We start from the raw sequence: 19,804 nt of genomic DNA, 5'->3' as shown, positions 1-19,804 counted from the left end.
TAGAGCACAACGTGGTGGTCATTATGGTGGAAATTATGCACAACATGGTGGAAACTATGCATCAAGAAGTAATGATGGCACTGCAAATCATTTGTTTGCCATGAAACATGTTGTGGGTTCTATGACGACAAATGCTGAGAATGATGACACATGGTATATGGACTCTGGAGCATCAAACCATATGACATGTCATGGTGAATGGTTTGAGCATATGAAGCCTATGGAAGTGAAAGGCTATGTGGAAACAGGAGATGATACTCAGCATGTCATTACACATGTTGGAAGTGTACCATTGGTCATGCACAATGGTCAGCAGACAAAGTCTATGTCAGATGTATTGTACGTGCCTTCTATCACAAAGAGCTTGGCCTCAATTGGTCAAATGGTGGAACAGGGATTACAGGTTCGTTTCAACGAGCATGGATGCTTCGTTGAAGATTTCAAACATGGATGTAGAGTCATTGCTAAAGGCAAGAAAAAAGGCAGATTGTTTAAGCTGGATGCTGGAATTCTTGAGCTAAAATCAGCCATGTTCTCCAAAAGTAAAAATGTGGTACAGGACATTGATATGTGGCATAAGAGGATTGGACATGTCAATATACAGAGATTAAAGAACATGCAAACAAGAGGCATTGTTAGTTGATTGCCTAGATTCAAATATGATGGACATATGCATGTTTGTGAAGCCTGTCAGTTTGGAAAGCAGGCAAGGTTGAGGTTTCCTAGAGAAGGAAATATGAGTAGCAGGCCACTTGAGATCGTACATAGTGATGTATGGGGTCCTGCACAAAACCCATCTATCAAAGGCAGTTTATACTATGTGACATTCATAGATGATTTCAGCAAGATGACATGGATATACTTTCTCAGAGAGAAGAGTGAAGTATTGGAAAAGTTCATGGATTTCAAAGCTTTTGCAGAAAAGCTATATGGCTGTTGGATTAAATGTTTGAGAACAGATGGAGGTGGTGAATACACCTCAAAGGCTTTTGAGCATTTCTTGAGGAAGCATGGAATAAGAAGACAGTTGACTTGCAGGTATATACCTCAGCAGAATAGTGTGGCTGAGAGAAAGAATAGAGTCATATGTGAAGTGGCTAGGGCGATGCTCAATGAAAAGAGCATGCCAGATTACTATTGGGCAGAAGCATGTGCTACTGCAGTGTATATACTGAACAAAACACCTACAGCAGCCATTCATGGAAGCACGCCAGAGATGCGGCTTACAGGTTATAGGCCAGATATTGGACACCTCAAAGTTTTTGGATGCATAGCTTATGTACATGTGCCTGATGAAAGAAGAAGGAAGTTGGATCCTAAGGCAAAGAAATGTGTATTTGTTGGATATGCACAGGATCGAAAGGTATACAAATGTTACAACCCACAAACTAGACAAGTGGTCATCTCATGAGATGTGGTGTTTGATGAGCTTGCTAGTTGGTACAAAGCAAAAGATGAAGGTTTCATTGAGTCACTTGAGGCTGGTGTGCCTGTGAACTTGCCACAAGCAAGTTCTAGTTCTACTACTATGTCTGGGCCAGCAGAAGCAGAAGCTGAGAGTAGAAGTGTCCGTCCATGGTCAGGACGTTTGAGGCATGAGAGTGTGAGCACTGGGAGCAGTGCTATGGATAAAGGAAAGAAGAAGGTTGAAGGAATTGGAATCAGAGGTTATGAGTCATCTAGTTCAGAGAGTTTGGATGAGGAGCTTGGCATACCTGTTTTACGCACACCTGCTGGTGCTAGGCAGGATAGATATGTGCCACCACATGCTAGAGTTACAGGTGTTCAGAGTGACCCGCATGCATTATGGAGATCCCAGAGAGTCAAATATCCCGTTGATAGATTGACATACCGTGATTTTGCTATGCACTATGCATATATGACATCTATGGTGAAGCATGTGGAACCTACATGCTATACAGAAGCTATTGGAAAGCATGTATGGGAGAAAGCAATGGATGTAGAGATGGACTCATTGGTCCATAATGACACATGGGATTTGGTTACACTACCAAAGGACAAAAATGTTATTGGATGTAAATGGGTTTACAAAGTGAAGTGCAAATCTGATGGTTCTATTGAGAGACATAAAGCAAGATTGGTAGCAAAGGGTTATGCACAAACCCAAGGTTTGGACTATGATGAAACCTTTAGTCGAGTGGCTAAGATGGGCATAGTGAGAGCAGTCATTGCTATGGCTACAGCTAATGGCTGGGAAATGCATCAAATGGATGTCAAGAATGCATTTCTAAATGGAGATCTACAAGAGGAAGTGTACATGGCACAGCCAGAAGGGTATGTACACCCAAGATATCCCACTCACGTATGCAGATTGAAAAAGGCATTGTATGGTAATAAGATGAGCAGATATCTTATCTCACTTGGTTTTCAGATTTCTACAGCAGATTCTTCACTCTATGTGAAGAAGACAGAGCATGGGATTGTTTTATTGTCATCTATGTGGATGACTTGATTATCACAGGTGATCATGGTGCAGATGTGATGCATGTCAAGCATTGAGTGGGCAATTTGACATGAAAGATCTTGGTGAGTTGAGATACTTTCTTGGAATAGAAGTGATCAAAGATCATGCAGGTACATGGTTAGTACAGTGCCAATATGCATTGGATATGTTGGCAAAATATGGCATGATAGGGTGTAAGCCTATGAGTACACCTTTGGAGCAAAATGTGAAGATGCGGGCTGATTATGGTGAGGAATTGGATGATCCATCCATGTACAGGAAGATGGTTGTGGTAGTCTCATTTACATAAGTGCCATGGTGAGTTGGAGTAGCAAGAAGCAACCTACAGTTGCTTTATCTAGTACAGAGGCTGAATATAGAGGTGCAGCCATTGCTACTTGTGAGGCAGTTTGGTTAAAGAGTCTCTTGGCAAATTTATGTGAGCCTATTGATGGCAAAGTTATCATTCATTGTGACAACATGAGAAGTATACAGTTGGCCAAGAATCCAGTATTTCATGCGAGGACCAAACACATAGAGGTCCATTATCACTTTGTCAGAGAGAAGGTGCTGGGATGGTACAGTTGATCTTCAGTATGTGAAGACTGATGAGCAGGTGGCTGATATCTTCACAAAGCCACTTAGCAAGGAGAAGTTTGAGTACTTCCGTACTATGTTGGGAGTACATGGGATGAGCTTTGAGGGGGAGTGTTGAGAGTCTTGATATCCCAAGCTCATCTACATCTTCATCGGCAGTACATCATGAGCTTGAGAGGGGCTGTTGAGATTCAAGCTCGATGTCAGTGTGATCCAGCTATGCTATGTGCTGGCAGTTTAGGTAGGAACATGTGTGAGACATAAATGACCACGTGTCCAGCTGGTCATAGTGTGTGGACATTAGCTAGGGTTAGATGAGTGTGGACACAACTCATAGTGTGTTGTGTGTATTATGGATTAAGGCATTATGCTTTGTGTGAGAGTGGAGATGGCTTCCCTCTATGGTTAGGGTTTGCAATATACATTAGGGTTTTCTCCTGTGTGTGTGTCTCCTCCCCCTCTACCGTTCTTTCAACAATGGGTATATCTTAAATCCGTATCCCAATACTTCTAGATCACATGTCTAAAATTCCAAATAGGATTTCCTGAATTCTGTAACCTTGATCCTTAGATCAGAATCAAGGGTCTTAACTTGATTTCAGATTCGGTGCGTGATTTCAGTGAAACTTTCCTGAACTGGTTACATCGTCTTTTCTTGAAACCGACAAAGGAGATCAAGTCTTAGTCATAGTCTGATTCAGGGTTTGAGTCTGGAAAGATTCTCCCTGAGAACTAACTTTCTCAAAGGGTAATGTTTCAATTACTACTTTATTAAATTTCATTCATTGAGTATTTTGCTTAATTGAATTCAAAACTAATCATGAATTCCTATAAGGAATAAATTAATCCTTTATCTAAAATTTCGACTTCGATAATTTTTCTGAATGTTCTCATTACTATCCTAGAGAATATGAAACGGTAGAATTTCCTCTCACATTTATTCATTTACCAATATTCATGGGATTTAAACATAGGATTAAAGAAAACTCTTATTTTGATATAAAAATTCTGTATGCATCTATTTATGCATAAAATCTAACTTCTATGGAAATAATACTTTTATATAAAAGAAAATCCTTTTATGCATCTATTTATTTAAAAAAATCAATTTTGATGAAAGTAACACTTTTATATATAAAAAAATCTTTTATGCATAAAAATCAATATTGGTGAAAGTAACACTTTTACAATAAAAAAAATCTTTTATGCATAAAAATCAATATTGATGAAAGTAACACTTTTATAATAAAAAAATTATTTCCAATATGCATCTTTCTATGCATAGAATTTAATTCTAATGAAAATCACATTTTTATAAAAAAATATCCAATATGCATCTTTCTATGCATAGAATTTAAATCTAATGAAAATCACTCTTTTATAATAAAAAATTATCCAATATGCATCTTTCTATGCATAGAATTTAAATTTTAATGGAAATAACACTTTTAAAATAAAAATGTTTCTACTATGCATTTTTATATGCCTAGAATGAAAATAACACTTTTAGAATACACAAATGGTAGGGATTACTCTTTTTGAATAATAAAAGATAAAACTTATTTCATAAAATTTAAGAAAATTTTGCCATAACCTCCTTTGTATGGCTAACCATTTTTCACTTTTTTCTATCCTCAAGCTACTTAAAAATTATCGCAAATGGTTTAAAGAATTCTAAACTAATCAAATTCCACTTTTAAAAGAGAAACGATATGAAAAGTTTAATTCTAACAATTTGATTACTTATCTAGGATAAAGAAAGGCTGAATTTTAGAATGAAGAGAGAGGCAAAGCCTTTCCAACAAGGCATAACATCATTTTTTCATTTTAAAGAAAACAAAAATTAGAAAACCATTAAAAGGAATAAAGAAAAAGTACGATTTCTAGCTTACTTGAATTTCTGTGAGCTTTCCTTTGGCTTGATGGTTTGAGGGATCTACTCTTGTTTGCAACAAGAGTGGCCACCAATTCTTTTGAAGAGGGAAAGGTCAAAAACTAATGAATTATCAATAAATTCATTATTTTTGGCTCTAGGTGGAGTAGAGTAACAGTGCATAAAACACTATTAAGCTTCTACAAAGGGGAGGCTTCTATTTATAGGAAAAAGTGAGCTTCTAACCAAGCAAACTGATTCTAGAATTTTCCAGATCAGCTTGGTCAATTTTTGACCTTGTTGGGTCAGTTTAGCTTACTTTTTGAAACTAGACTTGAATTAGGAGAGATGAATTAGGAGAGAGGAGAGATGAAATATCTCAATATTTGAGAATTTAAAACTCCACCAAACATGTGAAATAGGCACCTCCTTCATGAGGGGGAATTCCCACTCTTGAGGTGTCAAAATTTTATTTTTTTAGTATTTCCTTTGGTCCTTAGTCCACTCTTCATCTTATGTGAGTATTTACTCATTTTTTTGGGGGAAATTCTTTATTTCTTCAATTTATCTCCTCCATACATTTGGATGAATCTGATTGGCCCCTAAGAACCTTAATTTAAAATTTTTAAAAAATCTGGACCCTTAGGATAAGGCCTTTTGAACAGATTATAATTTATTTCTAATGCACCTTTTGAACAGATTATAATTTATTTCTAATGCACCTTTTGAAAATCTTTTTGAACTTCTGTTTCAAGAGAATTTATTTTAATATTCACTGTGTTTTATCCCTCCTTGCGAGGTGAGCTTTGTAGCCTTATGGCGTTTTCTCATTAACTAATAGAAGGATCTTTTTCCCGGAAAAAAAAAAGAATTTATTTTAATAAGAGATATTTTTCCATCCAAAAATATCTAAAATCTGAATAACCTCTCTCTAGAATATTTTCTCTCTCTATGCCAAAATAGGTAGAAACAAGATCTTTTATTATTCTGAAGAGGAAATTGATTACAGAGAAAAGATACTCGACATCTTGAGGGGATGGGGAGGAATCTTACAAGATCAATGATTCTCATTAAGAAAATCTAGATTAAGGGAAAAGGGTCTCGTGGAACCAATCTTGATCTGGGAATTCTACTTGCATAGAACCTCTGTTTTCTTTTAAAGAACTATTTTACGCCAAAATGCTGGAGGAAGCATTTGGTATGTGATTAACTAAGGAGAGACTTATTGCAACAGCTGGCGGGGAGTTATCGAGGGATGTCACTCGTGGCAAAGCCTGCCGAGGTCTTGACCAACCTTGGTATGGTTAAAATGGTGAGCTTCCGGTACGATGGGCAAGGACCGATGAAGCGATCCCTGAGTGAAGTGCTAGGACACCTAAGTAGGATCCTCGAGGGTTCTGACCAGGTGATGCGCGGGCTCGCGGTATGCTTAGGACATGCATGCATACGTCGAGGAAGATATGGATGAACTGAAAAGAATGACTTTTGTGAACTGAATTTTGATATTGGATCTCGTTGGTTGACCAGATGGTCTTCAACGGAGAGTCCGGATGATATATTTTGTAAAACAATGGACTCAATATTTTGGAGGATTAGGATCAGTAATACTATGATTTCATTGAAAGATTGTTTTAAAGATAGCCGGATCTATTAAAATGGCAATTTCATATTGGGTGTGTAAGTGGTATGACTACCTTGAATTTTGCTTGAAGCGCCGGCTAGGTAGCCTGGGAACTCTTTTCCTTGGTACCTGGGCAAAACATAAATTTTTATAAAGGAATCCCATCAATACTACAGAGGTTGGGCAGTTGGCTAACCCATGGGCTGATTGGGGAAATTTTTGTGATACAAATAGTTACAATTAAGTTACGTTAATTAGATTAAGTCCTAGAAGACCCTTGTTTTGTGGGAGGGAGTCAGCGGGCTGTGCCTTGCCAAAGGAGGAAAAAGTGGTGATTCTATGGACCAAATGAAAGTCTCTTCTTTGATCTGACCATGTGAATTTCGGCGGATCACTTTGAATAGTTAAGACTTTGACTCGTTTGATCAATTCTCTCGTTAGATGATTTTCCTGGTGGAATCACTCGTGCCTTCCGGGTGAGGGAAGTTTTTTGGGTTTGGTTTCAGAGGAACCGTCAGGCTAGTCTCTTGTCTGGATATCTGTGGGTGAGGCTCGGAGTGTGGATCCCTGCCCCACATGAGAGGTTGACGCTCCTTCCACCGTGAGGGCCCTCGAAAGGGGCATCATGGAGGGGGCAGGGGTCTCACAGTTGGTATCAAGAAAACTGAATTCTTATCAAAAATTTATAATAAAAACTCAGAAAGAGCATTTAGGTATTGTATTTTCATTCCTTAAGCTTCATTAATGAGATGGAAGTTCCACTCTTATCCGGTATTCCCGATCTCACCCAGTCATCACAAGATATTACTGCTTTCGCTTTCGAGCATCTCATCTCTTCCACTATAACTCAAACGAGATGAGCCAGACTCGCAAGTCATTTTGAGGATTTATATTTCCCAGATCCAGCAGAGAGACAGCAACGCAAGTGGTTTGCAGGGCAGTATGTCCACACTTCTTGCGGCCAGCACGTGATGCTGAGGAAAATATCTCGTTGGCCATGATTCTGATGAGGCTAAAAGTGATTTATGGTGTTATTTTATATCACCCTCCGCCTCGAGATTTCAGACTTTCCTACCAAAGACAAATTTAGAAATTTCGAGAATTATTCGAGTCCCATTTCTTATAGGATTGGTTGGAAACTCGGTATTTTTGTGTAGTTTGAGCTAACATCTATTTGTTGGTGCACTCTTTGCGCCATTAGATTATATCTTGACACAACTATTTGGCGTATTTGTTTGTAGTTGTATAGATACATACGTCAATGCAATAATATTGGAAGGACAAGGGAAACATGACACTAAACTTAATTGAGATTATACAACACCTTTCATATGAAGAAGATAATGTTAAATACTATCTCCAGTTTGAGACATTGAAGTAAAAACATGGGCTTTATTTAATTTGCCAAAAGAATTCTAACTATCACTTAAAAAGGAACCTTAGAAATGAGAGATCTCTAAAGGGTGTGGTGTTAGAAACAACAAAACAAAAAGTAAATCTCAATGACAGTAACAATGTGCTAAGTTTACGATTGATCCACAGATAAAAACCCATCTTAGACACTATATCAAGATTATAAATCATGATATATATGCTCAAATTTGAGGGACATTGATGTAAAAATAGGGGATAATAATGCCAAAGAACACTTGGAAAAGGAACCTTAGAATTGAGGGATCTCCAAAGAGTGTGGTGTTTAGAAACACTAGAAGCAATCAAATGAGATTGTTACATTCAAGTTTACAATTCATTCGAAGACAAAAACCCTTCGTAGACACTTTGTCAAGATAATAATTGAGTACAAATTGTATCTAACATAGCGTTTTTGTTGAAAGAATGATAGAGGGAGAGGCCATGATTACTATGAAATTCTTTCAATTAATCTAGGATGATAATTCCTAGAATATGGTAGGAAATCCTCTTTTCATGCTTTTGAAATTATTTTATGTGTAAATTTTTATAAAATTTTGCCATAGCTCCGCTACTATAACTAATAAATCTCAATTATTTTAAAAGATAGGTTATCTTTAAGGGAATGATTAGAATGATCCCTAATTGGATCATTAATCCTTAATGGATTAAATCAAAATTATCATAAACTAAAAGCATAGATAAAAAAACTATTAATTTATTCTCAAGCATAGATTAATCTTGGATTAAGAAAAAGCTTTATGAAAAGCTTCATTTGGATTGAGAATGGGTCATGAGTATGACCATTTCTTAAGTGAGAGAGAGAAAAAACCATTAGAATTAAACATAAATGAAAATTTATGTAATTCTTTACTATCATTAATTAATTAACTTCAATAGCATTTCAAAAACCATACCAATTAAGCTTCTCAAGCTTGAGAGGGGTTGAGAAGAGAGAAACATTGAGAAATTATAGAAAAGATCAAAATTCACCATACTTACCTTACAATTTTCTTGATTCTTTGTTCACGGTAGAGGCCCCCAACCAATCAATTGGTTTAGTATGTTGATGGAGCCACCACCAATGGGGATTGAAGAAAGAGAGAAGTGTAAAAAACTAGTGAATTATTAAAGAATTCACAGTTCTTGGCTTAGGTGGAGTAGAGTAACAAAGCATAAGACACTATATTTTTTTCAACAAGGGAAGGCTTCTATTTATAGGAAAAATTGAGCTCCTAACCAAACAAACTGATTCTAGAATTTTCCAAGTCAGTTTGGTCACTTTTTGACCATTTTTAGGTCAGTTAAGCTAACTTTTTGGAACTAGACTTGAATGAGGAGAGAGGAGAGATGAAATATCTCAATTTTTATGAGTTTAAAACTCATTCAAGCATGTGAAATATGCACCTCCTTTAAAGAACTCCCCTTCCTTACATATGTGTCAAAATGGAATGATTATACCCAAAATATCTCATATTTTTAATATTGCTCATAGTTTTTTACTAATAAACCTTGTACATTTTCAACTCTTCATCTTATGTGAAATATGCACCTCCTTTAAAGAACTCCCCTTCCTTACATATGTGTCAAAATGAAATCATTATACCCAAAATATCTCATATTTTTAATATTGCTCATAGTTTTTTTTTAAAAACTAATAAACCTTGTATATTTTCAACTCTTCATCTTATGTGAGCATTTACTCATTTTTGGATACCCAAAATATCTCATATTTTTAATATTGCTCATAGTTTTTTACTAATAAACCTTGTACATTTTCAACTCTTCATCTTATGTGAGCATTTACTCATTTTTGGGTATCTTCTTTTACAAATTGGATTTATCTCCTCCCTACACATGGATTGATGCTATTGGTCCATAGGAACCTTAATTGGACCATAATCCAAAAATTTCTGAAAATCTAGACCCTTAGACTAAGGTCCTTTATACCCATTTCCAATTAATTCCAATAGCACATTGGAAAATTCTTTTTGAATTTCTGTTTCAGGGGAACTTATTTTAATAAGATGAGTTATTTTTCTATCCAAAAATATTCATAATCTGAATATTCTCTCTCTAGAATAATTTTCTCTCTAGGCTAAAACAATTAGAAACAAGGTCTTTATATTTCTGAAGAGGAATTGATTATAGGGGAAGATACTAGACATCAAAAAGGGGTTGGGGGAGGAATCTTACATTCTACCCCACTTAAAAAATGCGAGATGTCCTCATCTCGCAAACTGGGATAATTTCGCAAGATGCACGAATATGAAACTTAGAGAAAAATTTTAATCAAGATTAACCACCAAGAAAAGTCTTAAAGAGAGCAAGATTCAAAATAAGAATAAGATTTAAACTTTATTCATTCTCGAAACTTATACATTAAAGATAGAAGAACTCTTTACACTTCCATAAGCCCGTCCATCATATGGTCACAAAAGCAGCACTCACAAGCTGCACAAGTATAGGGTAACTCGTCTATGGGAATGATTCTGTTGGTTATTGCTGCACCTATCTCAGAGGTATGAGGTGATCTAACAAAAGGACCTCTGAGAGGTAAGCCAAAAATGGGGTAAAGGCATATCTTCTCATGAGGAAGAAAACACGCCAGTAAGAAGACCCGCTCAGAAAACCCAAGATGTCTTGATCTCATGACGCAGTAGTATCGGGGACCCAAACCCAAAGCTTCAATAACCATGGCCAAGCGGACATTGTTACGAAAGTGCGGCTGACCCCAGGGTGTTACCCTAGTTATGTTTTGATAGGTCCGCCATTTGGTCTCAGCTACAGAAGTTCCTAGGTGAGGAAAAAGTGAGCGCTCATACTGTTCTATAAAATCTTTCTTCACAGACTCTCTTGCGTCTTGAAGGTGAGAAATCATCATGGATAAAACTAATTCTTGTTGCCAAGCCATGAAGGAGATTAAGAAAGAAGGAGATCGATGGGAGTAAGATTACTGTGAGCGACAAGTAAAAGTTACGACTTATATAAAGGAAGGAGCTAGCGTTGTCAGGTTTTTTTCTGTAAAGATGTTTTGAGTCCGTGTACATATGGGATGCATGGTGTGCAATAAAGCTTTGCCCTGAATGCCCTGGCAAGTGTACAAGCTGAGAGTGGTTTTGTTGTGAGCTGGTTTATGCACGTGTTTTTTTGAGAGCAGATGCTGGAGTCTGGGAGTTTTATGGCAACAATATGGTGTGCGGGTTATTACTAAAAGCAAGGCACCGACTGAATTGGTCATGTTTGGTAAGTTGAGATGCTAATGATGGTGGCCGTGGGCAGCTCTCGCATAATTTTGGAAAGTCGTGGACGCTGCATGTGAACTTGAGGCACAAAGTGATAAAGAGCATTGTATGGTTATCTTTAAGGCTTAAAATAAATAAAAATATATGATGCACATGGCCAATTTGTAGGAGGCCACATGGAAAGGTTATGGGCTACCAACTCGCCATCTAGAAGCTGGTGGAGAAGCAAGAAGGCGTGAAGAAAAAGGAGACCGGGCCACCTTGTAAAAGCACGAAAAAAGGAAGGTCTGAGGAGGGCCTATTGTGTAGACGACAGCCGGGCAGAGTGAAGAGCAGGCTTGCAGAGGCTCTGTGAGACCGCGAGCCAGAGGCCGAGTGATCTGGAGACAGATAAGGCTCTGGTGGTAACGAAGGAAAGGTGGCCGCCATGTGACTCAAGGGGAGGTCTCTGGGGTAGCGTTGGCTGCAGATGGACTGTCGAGATAGGCTTGAAGTGTAGAAGTAACCGCCTTGTGAGAGGGCAGAGTTGGTGCTGGAGGTCGCCACAAAGCTGGAAGCACCCAGGTGATCGAACCAAGGGAGAGAAGAGCGAAGGAGCCGCCTTGTGAGATGAAGGCCTGGAGCGAATGAAGTGCAGAGGTGCTGGGGACCAGTGGACTGCCTTGCTGAAGTGAGAGGGAGCCAGAGCAGAGGAGCCGCCTTGTGAGCCTGGTGAAGTTGCTGCAGAGGCCAGCGTTGGTGAAGCTCGTGTGTGGGAGAGCTGGCGACAGAGAGTGGACGCTCTCCCTCAGGCGCTGCAGACATAAAAGGAGAGGCCGACTTGTGTGTGTTCTGAGGCTAGCAAGAGGAAGGTAGAGCCAGAGGTTGGCGAGTGAAGACAGCAGGTCAAGGATTTGAAGCTGATAAGTGTGGGATAGTTGCGTGGAAAGGAGACTGGGTCCAGAGAAGGTCGCGCTCGAGTGGCTCTACTGACAAAGCGAGCAAAGCTGCTGCAAGCTATACAGAAGGCCGCCAAAGAGACAGTGGGCTGGTGATTCTAGGTAGCCGCCATGTGGAAGGCTAGGTGATCCAGTGAAGCAGCTCCGACCAACGGGTAGAGGACAAACGTCAAGGTGAGAGCTGGGCTGTCTGTGAGACTAGGTGTTGGTGCAGCTGCTGGCTTTCTACCGGGAGGTGGCCGTTTGTTTCGAGGCCTCTGGTGTGAGACCAAGAGAAGCTTGGGCAGTGTGTGTGTGAGTTGTTTGCTGTGAGTGTGTGATAAAAGGAGAGTGCGAGGAAGAGTGGGTTGAAGTTTGTCAATTAATAAAATCTATGGTGATGGATCACCCCTTGTAGATGGACAAACAGGGTTTGTGTTGATGATATGTGAGTGGCTTAGCCTTGCTGACAGATAAAAGGCTTTTATAATAAGATATGTGAGCTGTTGAAACTGCCTTTCTTTGGGTATCTCTGGGTGGTAGAGAGAGAGAGAGAGAGATTTTTTTCTTTCCAGCTAGAGAAGCTGGTGGTGCCCCTTGTGCTTGTGAGTGTTCTGAAGGTGGTGAGTCGGCGAGCTATAGTGGCCTTCTTGTGTTCTTAAGCTGCCTCACATCTTTCTGGTGCCCCCACTGAGGAGTTGCTCTGTTATTTTCTTCAGTTTACTAGGGTGTAGGCCCTAGGAATTGAGAGTTTCAGGGAAGGAGTTTTCTTGGATATGAGGTGAAGTTTGGGGGTTAAAATGATGTCTTATCCAGAGTTTTATGGTAGCCCTAATGAGGATGTGGCAGATTTCTTGGAAAGAATGGAGGTTGCATGCATAAGCAACCATATTAATGAATCGGTACAGGTGTTGCGGCTACTGAGCATTTGTTTGAAAGGGGATGCAAGGACCTGGTACAGAGCTTATGAGGAGTCATTGATGAGGGTTGTTGTTCCACATCTTAATATGACTGAAAATGGATTAAAGACAGCACTTAGCAACAGGTTCAAGAAGGTGGAAGACACCGACAAGGTTAATAATGAGGTGCAAGCTCTGACACAAGGTGAGTTTGAATCATTAGATGATTATTTGAAGAAATTTTCTTTGCTATGGGAGACTCTATGCAGGGCTTTAGGGGAAGACCAGGTACCCCCTGACATGATGAAGAAAAACAAGTTTGTAGCCGGGCTTAAGAGGAGTATTCGCTGGAAAGTGGAATTGAAGAAGCCCAGGTCTTATGAGGATGCGATAGAAATTGCTAAATCAAAAGACTGGAAGCTGCAGCGAATGAATCAGCTGGGGATGATTCCAGTTGAGAAAATGTTTCATGATGGGCTTAAAGAGTAACAACTTACATAACTTGATCATTGTATCCAATCCGAAAACATTCGATCAATGTTGCAAAGAAGCAATACGTTGAGATGACATGTTAGAAGATGATCATGCGACGAGATGTTACTCATCTAAACCAAATGAAGCAATGGCAAAAGAAAGATCGATCTCGGAATTGACATTTCTAAAATTTTATGCAGCCTTGCTTAAAACCTTATAGCCAACATCTCGAAGAGAGGATGAAAACCTTCAAAATCAGCCACCCTAATGCCCATAAAAATGTTGCCATATACATAGGCAGTGATGTGTGAGAACACACTTAGGACCGCCAGGGCACTTTTTCCCTCTTTAGGAGGTTTTTTCCCCCGGCTTATAAATACGCCCATCATTCTAGGGCTAATGAATCTTTTGTACATTGACACAATCTAATACACTTTGTGTTGTGTGCATTCTTGCTTCTTCTTCTCCAAGCTTTGTGTGCTTTCCTGCAACCCTAATTCCAACAATTGGTATCAGAGCAGGCATCGGCTCCCAGGGCTACGCCGCCAGCACCCTCCGACTCACATTCTCCGATTGAGGTGAGCTTTCACGAGCGCTTGTAGGTCCCTATACTCTGCAAATCGGACTCGTAGGGCTTTGCGTTCTCATAAATTGCATCTGAGGTCGTTTCGGGCTCCGTTTTTGCATTGCAAGTTCTGCACAGGTGTTTTCGTCATTTTCTGCAGAAATTTCGACAGCGCAGTTTTTTGCAAAACAGGCATACGTATTCTATTGTGGACCGTGCTACATAGCACGAGTTGTTATCTGTTCAGTCTTTGCTTCATTACAGGTAGCTTTTGCATCAGTTTCAGTCAGTGGCCATGGCTGAGAACAGCAATGATGTATTTCGCATGTTGTCTGCTGAAGACAAACTAGATGGAGACGGCAACTACCCACTTTGGGCATACATGATGCAGCATGTTTTGGTTGCAAAAGGAGTGTGGAACATTGTGCAGGGTATGGATGTACGTCCAGGTTCTGTGGATGTAGGATCTGTTGAGGATGTTGCAGCGAGTATGTCCAAGGTTTGGGCATCCAAGAACGAGTTGGTACTTATAGGATTTGCGGGAATGTTAGGCAAAGGACCAAAGCAACCTGATGGGATCGAAGTCATAGGGGGTGTAAAACCTGATGACACACTTGTTATAGGCATGGTCAATGGCATGGGGAGATGAATTGGCGGCATGGATCTCAATGGCTCGAAGATGTCAGCTATTGGATTCAGTCCTTGCCTCTATTGTAGCCATGTTAGAGTGCCTAAATTCTCCTTAATGAGCAATCACAATTTTTTTTAAATTGCTCTTTATACTTTCCCACAGCCCGTTACAGCCTCCAGAGGCTTGGCGTACTCTTCGTTGGATCAAACGGGTGTCCATTTGCCCTAATTAACTTAGGCGCTATACGCACGTGAACGACCTTATTTTCTCGAAAAAGGCGTATGCTAAGAACTTCCCAGATGGAAGAGGAGGTCCTAAAACCTATTTTCCATCACTGTCTCAAGACGAAAAAAAATTTTGAGAATTTTTTTCTTGTTTCGCAGCATGTTTTTTAGGGTGTTTCAAAAAGAATTTCGAAAAACTCTATATGAGGGAGTTGTAGTATTTTTGGAGTACTACAACTTTGTTTTTCTCAGCCATCCATGGTTTTGTCATTTAGACCCTCTAAAAGTAGCCCGGATATGGCTCGTCGTCGTTTTCGCGCTATTTTTAATGATTTTTCGTGGTTTTTGGACTGTTTTTTGCCTCGGTTTTCGGGTCGAATTTTGAGGCTACTGGTCAGAGGCCAAAATGATCAATTTTGACTTCGGACAAACAAGTCCAAAGTCGAAGATCTCGATGTCAGCTTTTTGATGAGCCTTAGAGTGCCTTCATCGGATACACGATTTAAGAGATATGGGCCTCCAAACAGGGGTGGAATGAAGGGATGTAATGCATGAAAATATGAGTAATCACCATGTAAACATGATGCCTAAGTGTGTTTAGTCTCTCACCAAGAGAATGGAAATAGCCTTCCACAAGCCAAGAGAGAAGCCATGAGCTCCAAGAAACATAAGTTTCCATTTCTAAAAATGATCATCAAAAGTTACAACCATGGTCCAAGTCCCCTCTTTTATACATGGACTTGTCCCATTATTAACCCTATTGAATAAAGTTTCTACTTTATTACAAACCATCCCTTCCCAAAGATTTTGTCCTCAAAATCAATAACATGTACAATCTCAAGGTATGAGACTCTAATGTCATCAATGGGAAGTGGTTAAGAGTTCTCAAGTACATCCAAAGCACATATACAATGAAAATCCGGATGTATACAAGTCCACAAAGCTTCAAGCCCAAAGTGTATGAGTGGGACTGTTATGACAGCCCTTCTAGTCGATGAAGACCCTTGAAAATCCTTCATTTAGACTCCATATATTGGGCTGAAAATGATATGTACACTCAGCCATATGTAGCCCACATCATAATCTTTCATTAGGATACGCCATGAAGCTTGTTGGAGTCGAAAAATAGGCCCAATAGTAGACCTTCCCAAAGCTGTCCAGAAATTACAGCATGTATACTTCTCCTCATATTACCCAATTTGCTCAAGTAAACCATACCACTTGGTCACGGAAAGTCATCCACAAGTAAGCCATGTTGTTGGACATACTCCAATGATTGCGAAGTAGCCTCATCCATGGGTAATTGCTTCCATTTGACAAGATATTCATCAATATTCCGATTCCTCAACTCTCTTGTCCTCTTGCCAATAACCCTCTCCGGCTCATAAATGATCTCACCTTCTTCATTCATGGGTGGAAGCTCTTCCATCTCTTGAGGCAAAGATCCCATAAACCTCTTAAGGTTAGATACATGAAACACATTATGGATCCTTGTCGAAGAAGGCAAATCCAACTTGTAGGCCAAATCACCAACCCTCTTGATAATCAAGTATGGTCCATAATACCTATGAGCCAATTTTGAGTTGGTTACACCTTTGAGAGTGTTATGCCGACTCTTGGGAAGCTTCAATAGCACATAATCACCCTCTTGAAACTCCACATTCCTTCTATGAACATCCGCATTAGCCTTCATGACATCTTGAGCCTTCTTCATATTGTCCTTGCAAAGTTGAAGAAGCTGTCTCATTCTTTCCAACTCTTCTTTTGCCAATGGATTGACCACTTTGTCTTCATGGAAGGCTATCGATGGCACATGTACTTGATATCCATAGAGAGCCTCAAATGGTGACATGCCAATACTCAAATGCTTGCTTGAATTATGGCAAAATTCAGCAAGATAAAGCCACTCATCCCAAGATGTTTGCATGTCATGACAATAGTGCCTCAAGTACACCTCAAGCCATTTGTTTGTGCACTCCGTTTGCCCATCCGTTTGAGGGTGATAGGCCGTAGATGGAGTGATTTGAGTACCCAAGATCTCAAATAATGACCTCCAAAAAGTCCCCATGAACTTGGTATCTCGATCACAAACTATGTTGAGTGGCAAGCCATGTATCTTGAATACATGTTCCAAAAATTGCTTGGCAATATGAGATGCTCCATAAGTGGTCTTTGAAGCAATGAAATGGGCTGATTTTGTAAGCCTATTAATCACCACAAATATTTGATCCCATCCATGCTTTGTCTTTGGTAGACCCGTGATGAAGTCCATAGAAATGTGAGTCCATTTACCATCCGGAATTGGTAATGGATGAAGTAAACCACTTGGGAGTTGATGGCTATCCTTATTCTTTTGACAAGAAGCACATTCCATCACAAACTTCTTCACATCTCCCCATATGCCTTTCCAATAAAAACTCTTGCTCACTTTATCATAAGTTTTGAGTACACCAAGATGGCCCGAAAGTGGTGAAGAATGCATCTCATGAAGCACCTTTGGTATGTAGAATGAGGTAGGAACCAAATACACCTTATCCTTGTACCACAAGAGACCATTGTGAAGCTTGTAATGAGGAAACTCTCCACCATCACCTTGCTGTAATTTGGTATAAATATGGGCAGCACCTTCATTGATGAGGTATTCCTCTTGAATCCCCTTGATCCATTCACTATATACCTCCATGATTGAAGTTGTAGCGCATGCCCACATTCTAGACAATGCATCAGCCACTACATTGTCCTTCCCGGGTGTGTAGGATATCTCAAAATCATATCCTTGAAGTGTGGCCAGCCATCTCTTTTGCTTTGGAGAAAGATTTGGTTGGGAGAGGAAAAATTTCAGCACCCTATGATCACTTCTCACCTTGAAATGAGCACCATAAAGATAGTGATGCCACTTCTTGATGGCATGAAGTATGGCTAGCATCTCTTGCTCATAAACATGAAGCCCCATCTCCTTTTCGGCTTTCTACTTTCAAATGCAATGACTCCATGCTCTTGATACAAAACTGCCCCAATTCCTCTACCACTTGCATCCGCCCTCACATAAAATGTCTTTGCAAAATCCGGACATACAAGTATAGGGGCTGAAGTGAGCAACTCCTTGAGCTCATTGAAGCTCTTGTTGGCAATGGAATCCCAAAAGAAAGCCTCCCTCTTGAGCAAGTCGGTAAGAGGTGCCGCAATGGATGCATAATGTTGCATGAATCTTCTATAGAAAGAAGATAACCCCAAAAATCCTCTCAATTGAGTTGTATTGCTTGGTGTTGGCCACTCTTTGACACATGCCACTTTCTTAGGATCAGCCCTTATGCCATTCTCACCCACCAAGTGTCCAAGATATTCCACTTCATTGACCATGAATGTGCATTTGCTCTCCTTTGCATAAAGCTTGTGCTTCCTCAACACTTCAAACACTTGCTTCACATGACATAGATGTTCCCCTTTGCTCTTGCTATAGATCAAGATGTCATCGAAGAACACTAGCACAAACTTGAAAAGAAGGGGAGCCAATATCCAATTCATCAATGCTTGAAAAGTGGCCGGAGCATTTGTAAGACCAAAGGGCATCACCATGAAGTGAAACAATCCCCTTTCCGTCCTAAATGCTGTCTTCTCTTCATCACCTTCCTTCATCCTTATTTGATGATATCCCGATCTCAAATCAATCTTAGTGAAGAACTTTGCCCCTTTGAGCTCATCAAGAAGATCATCAATGCGAGGTATGGGATACCTATTCTTGATTGTGACCTTGTTCAAGTCACGATAATCAATGCACATGCGAAAGGATCCATCCTTCTTCTTCACCAAAAGAACGGGAGATGCAAATGGAGATTGTGAAGGTTGAATAAGACCCATGGCAAGCAAATCTTGCACTTGCTTAGCCACTTCCTCTCTTTCTACCTTAGACAAATGGTAAGGAGGCTTGTTGACAACCTTTGCATTCGGTTCAAGTACTATGGCATGGTCAATCTCCCTCTTAGGTGGTAGACTCTTTGGCACTTGCAAAATATCTTCATACTCCTTAAGAAGAGTTGCCATTTCCTCATCTATGTGCTGTCCACTGCCTTCCATCCCCTCTTGGGTAACATGTAACACATAGATAGTGCCAAAAGCCTTAATCTCTTTCTTGAGTCGCCTTGGAGTGATCAAAGAGAGCTTCTTAGGTGCATTTGCAGCAAGTACCACTTGTTGCCCATGATATAGAAAGCTCATGAAACCTTGTTGAAGGTTCATGTGAATGTCACCAAGTGAAGCCAACCAACCACACCCATGATAATGTCGATGGGACCCATATCCAAAACCACCAAATCACCTTCCCAAGTGTATGAAGAGGATAAAACCACTTTTGTAGAAAGGCAAACCAAGCTAGTCTTCTCACTTTCCCCATTTGCCACTTGCACTTGGAACGTTGTAGGTGTCTTCTTTGTGTTGAGTTTGAGAGAGTTGATGGATTTAGAGTTGATGAAGCTATGAGTGCTCCCGGAATCCACAAGAATATGTGCAACCCTCCCATTGATGGTCCCCACCAACCTTAGTGTGCTTGGGTTCTTGCAACCCGCCAACAACTCTTGTGAGATAGAGCATATGCAAGCTGAAATTTCTGCATTGGTAGGCATGTCTCCATCCACAAGGCTTTCCTTAACTCCACCTCCCGGATCAAACGGAAACTCACCATCCTCCGTGATGAAAGAATGGTCTTCAAGTGACTCCTCATGTGCTTCTTCATTGCAATCCTCCCATTCCTCAATGTCATGAGAGTCATCCTTGTTCTCTTCCTCATCCATGAGGATCATAGTGGCCACAATCTTCTTTGATTTGCACACATGCCCGGGTGACCACCTCTCTTTGCACTTGAAACATAGCCCTTTGCTTCTCAACTCC

The sequence above is a fragment of the Cibotium barometz genome, chromosome 25 (genome assembly GCF_041138505.1).
Source record: "Cibotium barometz isolate CiBa-2024 chromosome 25, ASM4113850v1, whole genome shotgun sequence".
In the NCBI taxonomy this organism is placed as follows: domain Eukaryota; kingdom Viridiplantae; phylum Streptophyta; class Polypodiopsida; order Cyatheales; family Cibotiaceae; genus Cibotium; species Cibotium barometz.
Note: the sequence above shows the minus strand (reverse complement) of the source record.